General features: G+C 33.8%; 1 long non-coding RNA gene across 1 annotated transcript; it reads right to left on the bottom strand.

Annotated features, from left to right (window-relative positions):
- Nucleotides 1-334: 334 nt before the first annotated feature.
- On the bottom strand, nt 335-3,295 carry LOC140016701 (uncharacterized). Its single transcript, XR_011822897.1, has 2 exons — nt 2,787-3,295; nt 335-559 (listed from the first exon to the last, which is right to left on the bottom strand). It is a non-coding gene; the product is annotated as an uncharacterized lncRNA (long non-coding RNA).
- Nucleotides 3,296-18,510: the final 15,215 nt, after the last annotated feature.

Raw genomic sequence — 18,510 nt, 5'->3', positions numbered from 1 at the left:
CTTACACATGGGTAGTAAAAGAGGGATCGTAGGAGATGAGAGATGGTATACAAGAGTTGGTTTGGGTTCAAGCTATATTCTTATATAGGGTTTTCTTTTCATAATAAAGAACGGGTTTCTTTCCATGGATGTATCAATAATAGAGGCGAATTACATTAAATATTGTGTGTCATTTATCTTTCGTGCTTGTAGATTGTTTATCATTGAATTTGTGACAACGCCACCTTCTCTTTGGGCATACCCTAGAAGTTAGCGGATCGCCTGTCTGGCTCTCGCCAGGACTCACTCACTCACATTAACTTCAAAGATAACATTACCATTGAACAACTGAACATTCACTCTTAAGTACATCTCCAATCAATTTGAAACATAAATTTGTCCAATAAAAGAAACAAAATAGCTGTTCTAAATATCCATTCTTAATATCACACCAACTCAAACAAAAGATTTAACTGTCTCAAAATTCAAAAGAAACCATGACTACACTATGTACACAGAGTAATGCATCTTCCCAAAATAACTTTCTAGTTCAATCGAATCACTCTTCAATCTCCAACTCCTGTAAGGAAAACAAAGCTAAAAGGGTGAACTTACGCCCGTGAGGTTTCCATGCAAGCAACAATCAATAAGCACTTAAATCAGTACAATTAAGCAAGTAATACATATTTTACTGTACAATCACTTTTATTAAGCAATTGAGAAAACACTTCACTGAACAATCACTTTTAAAAGGATACGGTACTCGCATTAGAGCCACTTTAATGCACTACACACTCCGCCGAACTCCTCCTTATAACCTCCAAAACAGTAAACACTTCCCTCACTTAGATGGCCATATCAATATCAGTGATCTGCTACTCTGTGGTAATACTCGAGTATACCGAACACTTACCTAAAGCTACCGTCCTACTCGACCAAGCCCTTTGCTGGCTCGAATAGTTCGCAGAACAGAGGGTTTTGGGGCCCAGTTCAGTCAGTGTGATAAAGTACATACATGGCTTATAGTCATGCACACTTACAATATCACTTGATCAATTATCAACCTTCAAGCTTAACTAAGCCAAGCGCGATAAAGTACACTCCCGACTTAGAAAGCGAGGGACAATTGAGATACACTTTGTAATGGATCACTTAGCAATATTTCATAATACGTACATTTGTCATATAATTTCACTTAAGTACACATAAGCAGTTTAACATATAAATTCGGAAAACACTCACCAAATATCAAATAAATTACTCTCGAGTCTCGAGTCGGTTTTCTGGTTCACAGCTACTTACTGGACAAGTTCATAATTCCAAATCAAATACATAGTTTGTAGATGTTCACTTATTGTTCTTACTTTATCACTTGAACTATTAAAATCAAGTTTGACTTTAAAGTACAAAATATAACATATTCAATATTCATTTATCATTTTATTTTAAAACTTATTGACTTTATTTTTTTAATAAAGAATTATACCTGTTTTCCCCAAGTTAATAATTTATAAGATATTTATTTTAGGATGAAATCATTTTCCACTCAAGATTCCAAAATTAAGGCTTAGAAGTATTTCATTGGTTCCCTTTTAATTAATTAGACTCTAAGTTATTTGGAAATTAAGTTTTTATTCCACTATACCAGCCCCTCAAAGTAGTAGTCTTTAAAATATTCATGAGAACAATATTAAATAATTAGAAGCCACTTTACATATACAACTATCGTGACTTGTCACTCAATCACCTTAGTTTAACTCTACTCGTGGAACTAGGTATAGCCATTAAATCCTAGGACAATCGTAGCTATCACTTATGAAAGCTTACAAGATTGGAAATTAGAAGAAATGTTAGTTAAAAGTTGGTTTCTCACGGTTAGCATCTTCGCAAAGTGCATTCGGGAACAAAAGGAAAGGCAGCTTTGCCATCCTCGGGTATTTTGATCATAATTGGAGCTACGCTTATCGGATTGAGGCGAATTTTATAGCATTTCGAAGCTAAAACATAGACCTACATTTCTTATGAAGACATTGACATCCAGTTCCCACGTTTTCAGGGTCAAAAGTGGACGACCAGAACCACATGAAAACAGGAAAGGAGCAATGAGGTCTTTTTGTGCAGTCATGAGTCGTCCATTGTTCACTTCAGTTTTCTACTTGCTTTAACCTTGTTTGTTGCAGGTTATCCTAAGCTAAACAAGGTCGTTCATGGCCAGGATTCAAAGGAGGAAAAAAAAAAAAAAAACTGAGTTCGTTTTCGTTTCTGCAGCTAGCTGCAAATCTGGTGCAGCCATGCATGCATCAGATTTGCATGCTTTCGCACGCGTATATCAACAAGATATCATTTGTAAGTTCCTTAGGATTCCCCTTCAGTCTCAGGTTACAGCTAGCATGTAAGGTATAACTCAAGACTGAACAAAACGTGTCACTAATTTCAAGAGCTAAACAGAACCATAGCTCATTTCTGCTCTTACTTACCATTTCTGATGTATACTGTTTTCCTTGAACCAGAACTGATTTCGTAGCTAAACCCAACGTATAAAGCCCATGTTTAGCTGATTAAACCTCTTATAAAACTTAAGGTAATGTATAACATGCATTTCCTATCATTATTCTCCAAAGAAACATTGATAACAAGCTACAATTTCCAGTTTCCATTCCCCATTTCTGCAATTTTCTTCCCAGCTGCCATTCGGTTCTGCACAAAGTTTCTTTTTCCAACCAAGAACTCATTTTTCCTAGCTAAAGTTTATACACAGCTTAAACATTCAATTACACTAAATAAGCAGGAGGTTTACAAAATTTTACCTTTTTATTTTCTTCTTAGAATCTGAAATTGCCGACTGCTCTAGCTCTCCCTGATTCGGTTCCTCAAGGTCCTAGCTCGAGCTTCTCCTGCTTTCCTCGCTGTACTCCTCCTTGTTTTTGGTTAGTTGGTGATGAAGCTAGCTAACCCTTCTATCCCACTCTCTCAGTTTTACTCTCGGTGTTGGGTTGGAAAGGAAAGGAATTGAAGTTTTTGTTTTCCTCTCGGCCACCGCCCAAAGATATTGGCAGATAGCTTCTCCTTGTTTTCGGTCGGTCGCCGCTTGGACTTTGCAAGCAACCTTCTATTTCTTTCCTCAGCCACCGCTTGGAATTTAGCAGTTAGTTGCCTAGGAAAATGCAGAGCTCTTTCTCTCACTCTCTCGGTTGGTCTGAAGTGGAGCAAGAGAATGAAGCCCTCCTCACTTTCTCTCGGCTGATCACTCAATTCCTCTTCATTCAGTGGACGATAATTCCCAAGTTCCTCCACTCAACTCTTGCTTCTAATATTCTGATAGTTAGCTGGTTGCATGGTAAATTAGTTAAGATGAAAGGTTAGCTAGGTCATGTAATATTAGTTCATTTGTTTACTAAGACTGCAATTTTTATTAATTCACTCGTTAACTCTCAACATTATTTGTATTTCTTTAATCTCGTAGATTCTCACACATTTGATTCTATAGGAAATTAACTAAACATGTAACTTATTCAACTATAATATATTCAAATCACACAAATTACGGTATATATACAATATGTTATTTTAATTCATTTAATTTTAATATTTTTACACCATTCTAGAATATTTCTAAATTCTCAATTTTTATATAAATTCAATTAGGCATTTAATTTAACCATTTATTCGTTATAATATTTCTAATATCAAAGTAATTAAAATAAAAGAAATTCACAACATACATATAATTTTTCTCGAGTTCTCACAAAATTGTTGTATACTTGATATCTCAATAGTTGTTTGTTTTGCGCTTGGACCCTAATAGCTGTTATGGGAATAAAGTACGAAATCGAATGATATTCGGAATATTTTTTGTAAAGGGAGTTATTTAGACAAATAACTCTAAATTAAGTCTCTTGGCTTTTGAAAACCTGATCAATGTCATCATCTACATCCTACCTCCCTACAGAGGTAGGAACAACAGAAGTCTTGTTCCTCCCTAGTGTTCTGGTGATTCTTAGGTGATTTCGTGCAGCATTAGGAGCAATTTCGGTAGGAGATTTCCCTTACTGCTTGTTTCTTTCTTTTGTTTTTTTCCTCCTTTCCCGTTTAGTGTTTCAACCTGGTGCTGCATGTGGGTTCTTAATGGCCCAAGTCACAGTTTACTTTGGTTTTGCAATTATCTAAGCCTAATTTTTTAAAAAAAAATGCATGATGAGCAACAATTTGTTCCTGTTTTGCTATGGTCTGTGCCTAATAAAAAAAAGTGCCTGGTTTTGGATTGATACTATCTTTTTTAGCCATTAGGAAAATATAAATTTAGATTAACAGTTTAGTATGAGTTCTGCTCCAAATTTCATCTACATTCCTCACCAAAAAATCTGCTCCAAATTTTGTCTACACTCTTGACCAAAAATAATAATAATAAACGGTCCCTTGAGTGGCCATTTATATAACACTTTTTGAACATATTAAAAAAAATTAGTATAATTTTGTTCCAAACTCAATTGAATATTTTAGTACCAATTTTGTTCGAAATTCTTCTACATTACTAGAAATGAAAAAGAGGTATGGTGAGCTTTATCTACATTCTTGACCAAAAATAAATAAATAAATAAAGGATCCCTTTAGTCTCCACTTATATAACACTTTTAGCAGGAATTCATTACTACTATTTTTATACATCAATTAATTACTTGCATGGAAAAAATAAATTTTAGTATAATTTTGTCCCAAATTCAATTGAATATTTTAATACCTATTTTGTTCAAAATTTTTCTATATTGCTGAAAAAGAAAACGAAGTATGGTGAGCTTTAATTACTTGCGTACCTTTTAAATAGTCAAAATATAATAATAGCAATGGATGATTAAACAAACAACATATAAAGTCTTTGTAAAGTATAATGGTGAGTTTTAATTAATTGTGTATGCTTTACATAGCCAAAAAATAATAATAGCAATAGATGATTAAACAAACAACATATAAAGCAAAATTTATTATTTCCTTCCTATTTGACAGGTGTCGAGCCTGTGCAATAATAATTACTTACTCAAGAAAAATACAAATTTTGTATATAGCGGTGAGCAGAGTCGAATCCACAGGGATTGGGGATAATTCGTTTCTTCTAGAGTCCAAAGTATGGGGGGTTTTTCGAAAATATAAAATGACTAATTAACCAACTAATGAAACAACTAATAGATATAAATAGGAATTAATCAATAACCAATACGACTCTAGTCAAATATGTAACTTTTCAGACACGGTCCATTCAACTGATCATCGATGCAAAGATAATTCAATTACTCATCAATAGATTGGTTATAGTTGTCATACACGTGATAAACAACTAGCCTTTCCTTACTTTTTCGATAGTCAAGATACAACCATTAACTATTTCTCTAACCAAGAAAAAACCCTAGGTACGACCATAGGATTTAATTCCTCGATTGCATTAATAATCAGAAAAACCCAATCGTAACCAACAAACACGCTACGAGGGTTCGTTTAAATTAGATCATACATTTCCCTAACATGAAACCAATCACGCTAGTTGCCACTGGTATTAACCAATTGAACAATTACGGATTCAATCAATTAATGTGACTGTAGATTATTAGGTTAATTTGAATATCGGGCCCTTGACATTCAAATAACAAAACAATCATAAGCAATTAAACCAGAAAACGTACGAATACCAATGAATAAAAGAAATAAGTAAAATAATTCGATCTCACAGATGTTTGGAACTGTGTCTTCAAATTAACCTTCGACTAGAAAATGAAGATTTAGTTTTTCATTGAGAGTAACTCATGCAATTCCATTGAAGGAAATTGCATCAACGTTTGACAATAGAAAAAAACTACCTAGAGGAGAAAAAAACCAAGTGGCTGCCACGTGTTGTAGAGTCCCTCCCGAAATTGCTGCTAGCTGAAGTCCTAATCAAACCGGAATCCGGCTTTTTCTCTCTCAAATCTGTGCAAAGGAAAGAAAAGACAAGAAATGGCTGTTGCCAAAGATGGGTCTGCCCACGGATTCTACTTGCTGACTTTTCAATTGATTGGTTTCCTAGTACCAATCAGATTCCTAAGGAGTTTCCTATTACAATTTAATTTTCTAAAAACTCTCCCAATCACTTGAGAATGATCCCTCGAAATCAGGAAGGTCCTGGTAGCTATCAAATTAGGAAATTGATTCGGATTTGGAGATTGCCCAATATCAATCCCGACTTTTTGGCATTGAATGTAGGTCCCGAACGTACCACCATCAAATTAACTGTAAAATTGCCACTTTTAATTATGTTTTGCTCCTTTTCCTACAATTAGCACCATTAACCAAATATAAGTAGAATCCGACAATTAAAATAATATTTGTCTAAAATCAAGGGAAGAATAACTATAAATTTATTAACAAATTATGACCTATCACTATTTCTTTGAGCTTTTCCCCTCCTTAAATGGCATTTTTCCTAACAATTACTTTGTATTAATAAACATACCGTAACAAAAAATTTCATGATAAATTTTCTTCCGAAATTTTCTATATTAGTGAAAGATGCTTGCTATTAGTGTATATAATCTAATAATCTAACAAAAAAAGGATACATTATGCTCCAAATTTCTCTATATTAGCTAAAATACAAATAGAAGCTTCCTTGATTGGAAACATGTTTAATGCTTTTTGGATACAACAACTATTGCTATTTCTATGCACCATTTATTTATTTCTTTGTTGCTAAAAAATAATTATGCTAATATTTTTTGTGTTAAATGCGCTGAGCTGCAATTGTTTCAATGACTTTTAGATAATAGAAAAATAATGTTTAACAGTTGGAAATCGCTACACATAGAGAATGCAAGGTTGAATTTAATTTTTCATGCTTGCTTCTTAGAAGAGCTTTTTGCTTGATAAATTGTGTCCTAATTACTCCCTCCGTTTTATTTGATAGTTTTTTTTACATAGTTTAGGAAAATCTAGTTAAATTTGTTAAAAGATTAAATCCAGTCTACTATTTTCTTGAAATACTGTTAAACTAATATCAAAAGTATAACTAATCATTATATCTTTACATTAATTACAATAACAATACTATAAAAATTGTACCATTCAAACCATGAATCTAAGCAATTAATAAATAAAGTAGGTTATACTCATTGATAATAAAGTACATTAATAAAGATATTTTAGAGAAATTATAATTTAATTATATTTTTCAATTGAAAAGTGGACTACAATTTACGATGAATGAAAAAAATAGACTATCAAAGTGGAATGAATGGATTACATTGTATTGATATTAATAAATGAATGGTATAATAAAAGATTTCATGAATTTTGTTCTAAATTTATAAATTTTATTCCACATATTTTCTATTTATATTAAAAGAAAAAATAAAAGATATTTTGATTAGACACTTATTCAATACTTTCGAGACAAATCTACTATTATTGTTTCTGTACATCATTTATTTATTACTTAATTTTAATAGCATAATAATATTGATATCTTTTCTATTGGATGTGGTGAACTCCAATTGAATAAACATAACATGATTTAAAAAAATCATTCCATAGATTTTACTCCAAATTTGTCTAACTTTCAAAATTTTCCTTTTTCCCTTGAATTTAGTTAAATAACTTACTATTAATTATGCTTCAAATACCTCTCAATTCCTCACAAAAATATTAAAGCATTTATAATTGAAAATATTGAATAATTGAATAATTTTTAAAAAAATTATTTTATATATTTTACAGTTTTACTCCACATTTCTCTAAATTTTTAGATTTTTTCCTTCTCTTATTTAAATTTAGTGAAATATTTTATTGCCAATTCTACTCCAAATACCTTGTATTTAGATTTCTCTACATTTCAAATTTTTTCATTTATGAAATAATTAAAAACATCCCTTTATTTTTAATGTTCTTTACGCTTATTCATCACTATTATTGTTATCCATCATTTATCTATTTTTTCATTTCAATAGTATAACAATAATAGTATCTTTTTTATTCTTTATCATCATTTTTTTATTTTTCAATTATTTTCCATTTTTTCCTTTTGTTTGATTTCTCTAAGTGTGCTTTTTTTTCTCAATAATTTCTATTAATAAGCATACTATAGCAGACAATTGCTTAATACATTTTTTTATTAATAAATGTTTTGATAATAATAATATTAAACTTTATTACTAGCCAACTAATAGCTTCACTTAACATTTTTCCTATTACCATAAAACACATGCCCCAAAAAAAGAATACCATCACCAAATCATGGCAACTCTATGCGAAGAGCAAGGCAAAGCCACTTAATAAGTAATAAAAGAGCCAAGAGTTTCATCACGCTACGCGTGACTTTTGTCGTCCTCTCGTGACTCTCCTTCTCACTTGTTTAGGGCATTGCGCAGATTTAAGTTATTAATCTCTTCTACCCCTAAGTTAGACTCAAGCACTAATTCAGAGATTCAGAGGCCGCCTCTCATCTTTTCTTCAATTTCTTAAATTTCTCTTAATTTTTTACTTTGTATGCATTCCTTTAATTGTGATGCCCCCACTTCTCCCTAAGGCGAACCAAAGGGTATCCGCAGGACGCGTGCCCAACTCTCGTCAGGACTCAAGCAATTACGTTCAAGTTTATAACAGTACTAGACATCACACCCAGAATATCAATGCAATTAGTGCGAAAGCGTTTACGCTTAACAATATTTAACAATTACCAAATCCATACCACGGGTTTCCAAATACATCCAAAAATATACAATAGCCCAAAATGTCTAGTCAATAGAATTGGAACCCTATTACAAATGTCCACAAAAGTACTCAAAAAGGAAATTTCCTCCGAATCTCAATCCAAGCCCAAGCCTGTTAAGGAAAACAAATCTACAGAGTGAGCAAAACGCTCGTGAGGCCAAGAACACACATGCAAGCACATTGTTCAAATAATAATCCCAAATTGACAAGTCGAGCAATAATATATGCATGATTAACAATTTACGAGGAAAGTAACCATAAACAATTTGACGGGTATTTTACATACGTGCAAGCTAAAAAATACCGAATTACACCCGTTCACTGCAAGTATACAGATCAACTAGTAGTTTAGGGTATATATCGGGTCGATCCCACAGGGAAGAGTGAACAATTACCGGTATTACTAAAGCTTCTCTATTATTTAGACTATCAATGAATTATAACAAATTTAACCTACTAAAATTATACAAAATAACAAATAAAAGCTCCTTAGGTTGTGGTATCCCTAACTACTCATGCAAATGCTATATTTGGATCATTTAGTACTACATCTAGACTAGTTATAGTGTAATTTCCTTAAACATGTGAAACCTACTTTCGTAGTGAATCAACTATACTCATAACTAATCCATACCTATTTTCATGGTTATGAAATTAGCTACAAGTTCATTTCTTCAATGAAATTACATGAAATGAATCACTAAAAACCACATAAGTGCACCTCTACTTTCGTGAGTGTACTCCCTATGTTTAGCACTTCTTGAACTAGTGTTAAATCTCAATTTTCATTGCAGAAACAACACCTTAGATAATCACAATCAATGGTACCAGATTAATCATGATTTAAGAAGCCAAAGTGCTAAATAACTTGCTTAAATCATAGCAGTCAAATAACCAAATAATAAACACTAACAATTATAGAAAGTTCAACCAAACCCAAGGCTTAAACTTTAGATACACATAATGAACACAAAATCCAGAATTTGTATATTAACTAAACTTGGAGTCAAATACAAAAGATAAAGAGTTTGGAAGGAATACAACCCTTGTCACATGAGCTTTCTTCCTTGCCTTCGTCATCCTCCATCTTCTTCTTAATCTAGCTAATAACAAGAATGGATGAACTATCCTACTCTATACTAAGCTAAACTAACACTAGGAAGATGAAAGAGCTACATTTCTGCAGACTCCAAGCTTCTCCCGTATGTCTCTCCTCTCTATTTTTCTGCTATGGACTCCAATCTCTGCTATCTACTCCCATCTCCCCTTCCTTTGCAATCAATTTGGCTATTTAATGATGAAAGGTGGTCAAGAAATGAAGCTTTACACTTTCTCCTTACAGCTGGTAATGTCTCTCACATGTCTAGCATCACATGTGAGTTGGTGGAGGTGAAATTGAGTTTTCTGCATAAAAAGCAGCCTTCTCTGACCACAATCCGGCCACAAATCCGGCCAAATTCCGGCCGGATTGCTACAGTAAATCTGGGCTGCTACAGTGATCCGAGCTGCTACAGTACCTCGGATCCGTATGGATCCGAGCTCGGATCCACTAACCCAGAAACAGCCGAGGGTTCGGATGAATAGTGGATCCGAGTGTGGATCACTTGCTCTGTTTTTGGCCGAACTTCAACCGATCTTTTCTTGATGTTAGAAGCTGAACCAGCTCATGTCTAAAACACGAAAGTTGTAGCCTTATGCGTTATCGTTCCAATGCATCAAGAATCACCTCATTTGGATCTGTGTAGGCTGAGATATGATGGAAATACCCTTGCCTGCTCCATGCCTTGTTCCAGTTTCGACCAATAGCAATTGACTCTGTACTTCGGTTTTTTGACCTGGAAAACCTTCAAACTGGATTCAGATGTCTTCACCAAAGTTGTAGATCTATCTCTTATCTTCAAATGGGTTCAAGAATCATCCCAATCCGATCATTGTAACTCAAGTTATAGCCGAAATACGAAAATGTGTCAAAACTGTCAAAATACACAAAATCCAAGTAAAAAGTGATAAAAACCTCATTTAACCACTTAAAAGCATTTTATACCAATTATAGCCAAAATGAATCATTTTCTTCCAATAATATACCCAAAGTGACTAAAAATAATATAAAATATCATACAATTATTACGTAAATTAGTCACTTATCAAACTCCCCCACACTTAAATCATTGCTTGTCCTCAAGCAATCCACACAAAATCAAATGCAATGATTCAAGAGGTGAAACAATATATGCACTTTTGTCAAATTTAATTCCTCATGACCTGAAAAATAATCATTATACAATTGTTCAAATTACATTAAATACTCATAATATCAAGTAAAGGAAAGATAATTATACCTTAATTCAACAAGTTAAACGTAATCTCTTACCCTAACCTAATTTCACAACTAAGCAAATCACATAGTCGATTTATAGCCTTCCTCCTTCTTATAATCATCTTTTTCTCAAAATTCTATAACTAAGAGGGATTTATTCACACAAATTTTACTTAAATAGTGAGAATGCCTTTTTACGCGAAAATCGACACTTTTAGGTGAAGATCCCCGGTTACTCAACATTTCACTTATTCAAGTTGCTAATGCATACTCTTAATTCAAGTACCTTTTTACGCGAATGTCGACATTTGTAGATGCCAACCCCCGGTTACTTGGTACAAGAATCATTGGAGTAGAACAATTTTTTTTTTACTTTCTTTTTTTCTCTTTTTTTTTCTTTTTTTTTCTTATTATTATTTTTTTAGAAATAAAGGACAATAAATAGATATTCCCTCTTAGAAAATATATAAGACTAATCAAAGGAGGAGTATAACCTTTTATCAAGTATATCAATCACTTACTTATAAAATTAAGTAAAGAGAAGAAATTTCATTAAACATGTAAAATTATAGGCATAATTTTCCTCACTTTATCCAATATACTTTCTAAAATGCAAAAATCCTAATTGCATAATAATCATTTTCAAGTTAAATGAGGACTAAACCTTCCAAAATACATATAACATTTCAACAATTGGAAGAATTAAACACTTAAGGTTGGAACAAATTGGCCCTTTTTGAATGAAAATGCAAAAATTTGAAGAAATTTTGGGCTATAGTGAAATATTGGAAAAGATTTTAGAAAATTTTTTACAGAGTTTCTCCTTATAAATGGAAGAAAACTCCCTGCCAACAAACCCAATTTCAAGCAAATTATCCACATGGCAAATAATTCAAACACAATTCCAACATTTCTAAGCATTTAAATCCACAAAATATCATCACCTAGCAAGTAAATGCAAGTTCAATACTTTCCTCCCCCACACTTAAACTTCACATTGTCCTCAATGTGAGAAAAGGAAAATAAATAAGGAGTAAAAGAAAATACTGCTAAATTGAACTTGCGCAATCCGAATTCATGTCCAAGTGATGAATTTCCAACCGTATTTGAGAAAGAGTGGAGAGTTCACTTATTGCACCCTGAAAAAGACAAAATCCAAACAAATAAATTTCTTAAAAATAAAAGATTGCAATCAACAAAAAGAAAACATGCAAGTCAAGGAAAAAGGAAAGATGATCAAGCATGTGGAACCATACAATGTTCAAGGGATAAAAACATAAAATGAGCTAATCCTTGCTAATCAAATATATGCATTAGTATCCAAAGCAAAGGGATGCTAATTTCACAAAATAAGCGCACCATTATGAACAATGTAAGTTCCATTTATACATTTTGTCATCAGTGATCAAGTCCCCTCAAGTACAAAAATAATCTCAAAATGGAGGCAAACACACCAAGCCAAAATATAAATGACCTTCTTGAGAATTCATGAAATACTAAAAACCATTGAACCACAAGGATTATAAGTGCATTTATGAATTTCATCAATTAAGGCCATTTTCTCTTCTTTTAGAATTACCTAAGAATTCAAGAAATTATTCAACCAAGCACCTTTTCATTCATTAGGTAATCTAAATTACTCACATGAATATCATAAACTCCCACAAAGCTAATTAAAATGCTACATTGGCCACTTAATATGCAACTTGGTCACCAAGCCAAATTAAGCATAAAATTAGCAAAAATTCACCAAATAATCACAAACTCATGAGTTAAATATCACCAATAATCATCAATAAGTTCAATAAACACAATGTAAAGCACCAAACTTCACAAAATGAAAAAAAATTCGAAATTGCCCAAAAATAAAAAAAATAAAAATTGGCAAAATTCAAATGACAACATTTGGTGAAGATTTGTTACCTCAAACTTGTTGGTTGATGATTATGGATGCAAATGGTGAAGAAACCCCCAAAAATTTCACTCCAATTCGGCCTCAAATGGATAGTTCAAAAATTTGAAACCCTTGTTCTTGCTAAGCTCAAATCCGAATTTAGACTTGTTTTTGAAGAATTTTTAGCTATGAAATCATCTCTCAAGTGAAAAAAAAAGTGTTTTGGTATACTTGGTTTGAAGATTGGATGGTGAAAAGAGTGAGTTTAGTGAGTAGTGTGTGTTTTAGGTGTGAGTGCGTGTGTAAGTTGAAGAAGAGAGGAAAAAGGAAATGGGGAATCCGTGCGCGGATTCCTCTTTTTGCGCAAAACTGGACAGAATCCGGCCAATTTTCGGCCGGATATCCGGCCGGATTGTCGGCCGGATTCTGGCCAGTGAGTTGGAAAAAAAAATTTCTGATTGCAGAAGTGGATCCGAGCTCGGATCCATTGAATCTGCAATTTTTGCAGAATTTTTGCAATTTTCAGTTTTACCTCAAATTTTCAAAATACACCCTAGATCATTTCTATGTCAAAATAAACCATTCACGCATATGTAAAATGATCTAAACATGCATTCTAAACCTCTTTAATGCATCAAAAACCATAATTACTGAATTTGAGGTATTGAGATCTTTGATCAAACTTCGTCTTTTCACCTCATTTGGTCACTTTTCCAAAACCTACAAATGAAAAACAACAAAATTACTCAAACTTATACTTTAAACATAAAATCACTCCAAAGTAACACCAACTTAAATAAGCATTGGATTGCCTCCCAATAAGCGCTTTTTTAAAGTCAATAGCTTGACTATATCACCTCATTTTTCAAGGAGGTTTAGTTAACGAATAATCCACCATTTTAAGCCTTGGTGGATCATTGTAAGGTGACTTAATAGAAAAAGCCACATGATCTAATGATGTGAGAAATGGAAGTGACTTACCTATCCCAAGTATTTCATAGATATTACCGTGAATATGCACCACTTGAGAATTCACCAAAGGAAATGTCATGAGAGTATCTTGGGCAGCAATACCCTTAGAACCTATACTTTCAATGCACTCCTCAAGAGGGGTGAAAAATGAGTCATTAAAACTCATCTCTTGAGATTCAAAGTTAGCTCCATAGATATTATTATGTGAAATGGACATTTTCTCATTGAAACACAAGTTAGAATCATCATTTTGATCAAAATACAACCCATTTTCACATACAACATTCCTACCATTCATGCTAGGATCATTTTGCACATTATTAGAGGAAATAACTTCACACAATGCACTCAATTGCTCATGTATTCGACCAAAGTGAGAAGCTAATTCATCTATTCTTTCCTCAATCCTATCAAAAAGATCGGATTTGCTAGCTTTTCTAATGCTAAATCAAATTGATTAGAAAAATTTTCTACAGCTAGCTCCCAAGATGCATTAGAATCATTAGCTAATGGTTCACTTTTTAACTCCCAAGGCAGAGGTGTATTAGCTAACTTCTCTATTGCCAACTCCCAAGATGGTTTTGATTCATATTGGACACTTTCAGGTTGGTGATCATAAAAATATGAATTATCACTATAAGTACATTGATTATTCCAACCATGAGCAGGAGAATTGCTCCAATTAGCACTATATTGATCAAAACAAGGATTGTAATGCTCTAATTCATCATAATAATCCACATTTTGTACTTGCATACATGTATTAGTAGCATGATAACCTCCACACAAGTCACAAATCACATGATAAGAATTAAAAACATTAACATTCCTCCTCTGTTCAATTTCATGCATCATGGTGTCCATTTGAACTTGTAATTTAATTACATCAAATTTTGCCTTTAAGCACCTTAAACCATCTTCAAAAGACATACATTCAGTAAATTCTTGGTTACCTCTGTTGAAGGAGTTTTGCACTTGGTAACCATCCATTTCCAATCTTCCACTTCTCAAGCATTGTCCTCCAAATTGACCTACCCTTCTCATTACCTAAAATTGCTTTTAAACAACTTAAGAGCAAAATTAGTAAGAAGAATAGGTGATAAAACACATACACATATAAAACACAGAAAATAATATTCCCAGTATAACTAATAATATGTCTAAACTAATAAAGTTACTCTTCACACCGATATTGCCAAATCTTCCCCGGCAACGGCGCCAAAAACTTGACGGGTATTTTACATACGTGCCAGCTAAAAAATACCGAATTACACCCGTTCACTGCAAGTATACAGATCAACTAGTAGTTTAGGGTATATATCGGGTCGATCCCACAGGGAAGAGTGAACAATTACCGGTATTACTAAAGCTTCTCTATTATTTAGACTATCAATGAATTATAACAAATTTAACCTACTAAAATTATACAAAATAACAAATAAAAGCTCCTTAGGTTGTGGTATCCCTAACTACTCATGCAAATGCTATATTTGGATCATTTAGTACTACATCTAGACTAGTTATAGTGTAATTTCCTTAAACATGTGAAACCTACTTTCGTAGTGAATCAACTATACTCATAACTAATCCATACCTATTTTCATGGTTATGAAATTAGCTACAAGTTCATTTCTTCAATGAAATTACATGAAATGAATCACTAAAAATCACATAAGTGCACCTCTACTTTCGTGAGTGTACTCCCTATGTTTAGCACTTCTTGAACTAGTGTTAAATCTCAATTTTCATTGCAGAAACAACACCTTAGATAATCACAATCAATGGTACCAGATTAATCATGATTTAAGAAGCCAAAGTGCTAAATAACTTGCTTAAATCATAGCAGTCAAATAACCAAATAATAAACACTAACAATTATAGAAAGTTCAACCAAACCCAAGGCTTAAACTTTAGATACACATAATGAACACAAAATCCAGAACTTGTATATTAACTAAACTTGGAATCAAATACAAAAGATAAAGAGTTTGGAAGGAATACAACCCTTGTCACATGAGCTTTCTTCCTTGCCTTCTTCATCCTCCATCTTCTTCTTAATCTAGCTAATAACAAGAATGGATGAACTATCCTACTCTATACTAAGCTAAACTAACACTAGGAAGATGAAAGAGCTACATTTCTGCAGACTCCAAGCTTCTCCCGTATGTCTCTCCTCTCTATTTTTCTGCTATGGACTCCAATCTCTGCTATCTACTCCCATCTCCCCTTCCTTTGCAATCAATTTGGCTATTTAATGATGAAAGGTGGTCAAGAAATGAAGCTTTACACTTTCTCCTTACAGCTGGTAATGTCTCTCACATGTCTAGCATCACATGTGAGTTGGTGGAGGTGAAATTGAGTTTTCCGCGTAAAAAGCAGCCTTCTCTGACCACAATCCGGCCAGGAATCCGGCCAAATTCCGGCCGGATTGCTACAGTAAATCTGGGCTGCTACAGTGATCCGAGCTGCTACAGTACCTCGGATCCACTAACCCAGAAACAGCCGAGGGTTCGGATGAATAGTGGATCCGAGTGTGGATCACTTGCTCTGTTTTTGGCCGAACTTCAACCGATCTTTTCTTGATGTTAGAAGCTGAACCAGCTCATGTCTAAAACACGAAAGTTGTAGCCTTATGCGTTATCGTTCCAATGCATCAAGAATCACCTCATTTGGATCTGTGTAGGCTGAGATATGATGGAAATACCCTTGCCTGCTCCATGCCTTGTTCCAGTTTCGACCAATAGCAATTGACTCTGTACTTCGGTTTTTTGACCTGGAAAACCTTCAAACTGGATTCAGATGTCTTCACCAAAGTTATAGATCTATCTCTTATCTTCAAATGGGTTCAAGAATCATCCCAATCCGATCATTGTAACTCAAGTTATAGCCGAAATACGAAAATGTGTCAAAACTGTCAAAATACACAAAATCCAAGTAAAAAGTGATAAAAACCTCATTTAACCACTTAAAAGCATTTTATACCAATTATAGCCAAAATGAATCATTTTCTTCCAATAATATACCCAAAGTGACTAAAAATAATATAAAATATCATACAATTATTACGTAAATTAGTCACTTATCACAATTCAAGGATACTGGAGCTCTCAGGAGCTATGTTCCACTAGCACGATCAATAACCTCCATGAATTGACACTCCGTCAATCGGATAGGTTTAGTCCGTAGAACTCCACTTAACCTGTCCCCTTTCACCTTACATACCCCTGTTTCGGGCCCGCCTGTCATTTGTTTAAGGCAATACTCTTCGAATATGCCAAGCAAGATCTCTCACTAGATCAAGCTTTTCAAGTTTTCTCCATGGTTTACTAAGGAGCCCGACCAAACCCATGTTGGCTCGAGTCCAAGGTTCGCCAATGAGATGTGAGCGTCCCCCAAGTATGTTTGAGTGTCGAGGAAATTCACTCCAACGACGTATGCAGCCATAGCATACTATTTCAAGTCAAGCAAGCAAGTAACATGTGCAAGCAATTGAGACATTCGAGTATTTCAAGTGCGAGTCATTTATTTCAAGCGAGCACGGGTGCGATAAAGTACACCCCTGTCTCGAATTTTAAAATCTCAAGTACCAATAACAAGTATACATGTATCAAGTTCATAAGAGTTCAAGTAACACATACTTGACACTCACCAATTAAAACGAGAAGAAAAAGGCACTCGAAGTTCAAGCATCTACCGTGGGATCCTCTTGAAGTTCCTCTTGGGTGCCTGAGCAATTAACAATAGACTATCACTAACAATCCCCAAACAATGAGGAGAATTGTACACTAGCACGATCTGGAAAGTACTTCGAAAATCGAGTCTAAGTTCCTTGGAAAATCGAGATCGGTTTCCCTTTTTTTTTAAAAAAAATCGAAACTTGAACGAGTGATAAGACTCGAGTAAAATAAAATGGTTTTACTATCCTTAAAATCATTGGATGGGAACGAGTACGTACGAATAAATCTCGAAACGAACGATCGAAGTCGAAAGTGGACTGGCCATGTCACAATCCGGCCGGATTCTTGGCCGGATTGGAGGCAGTAGCCATCCTCAATTTTTTTCAAATCCCTACAGCAATCCGGCCGACTATCCAGCCAAAAACTGTTTGGATTCAAGGCCGGATTCCAGCAAAATGCTTCCCGTGCAGATTTCATTTCAAACGTTCACAATATTCGATTTTTGGTACAATTTTTGAAAAATCATAACTCACTCCTCGACTGTCAAAAATTGGTAAATTTGGTACCGTTGGAAACTTCTTTAATGTACTAAAAATTCTTAGAAGGAACTATTCCACAAATCTAAGCAGAAGGTATTCAAATTTGAGCTTGAAGATGATAACTTGCGTTATCAAGGTGGGTTCAAGTTGGTTTTTGGTTAACTTTGAAAATTCGGCAAAATTCACTCGATTTGAACTAGCCTCAGAAATTTGGATCTCTATTAGAGTCGCATGCCAAGTTTATAATAGAACAAGTGAAATGAAGATTGAAGTTTTGGGCACCAAGATATGGTGACCCAAAGTTACCAAAATTTCCTTGTTAAACAAGGGTTTTCCAAATAGGATTCTTGAACTTTGGAAGTTCAGTTGAACATCGAACGGTTTCAAAATATCACCAAATTT

Source organism: Coffea arabica, chromosome 11c, assembly GCF_036785885.1.
Source record: "Coffea arabica cultivar ET-39 chromosome 11c, Coffea Arabica ET-39 HiFi, whole genome shotgun sequence".
Taxonomy (NCBI): domain Eukaryota; kingdom Viridiplantae; phylum Streptophyta; class Magnoliopsida; order Gentianales; family Rubiaceae; genus Coffea; species Coffea arabica.
This window is presented reverse-complemented; position numbering and strand designations above follow the sequence as displayed.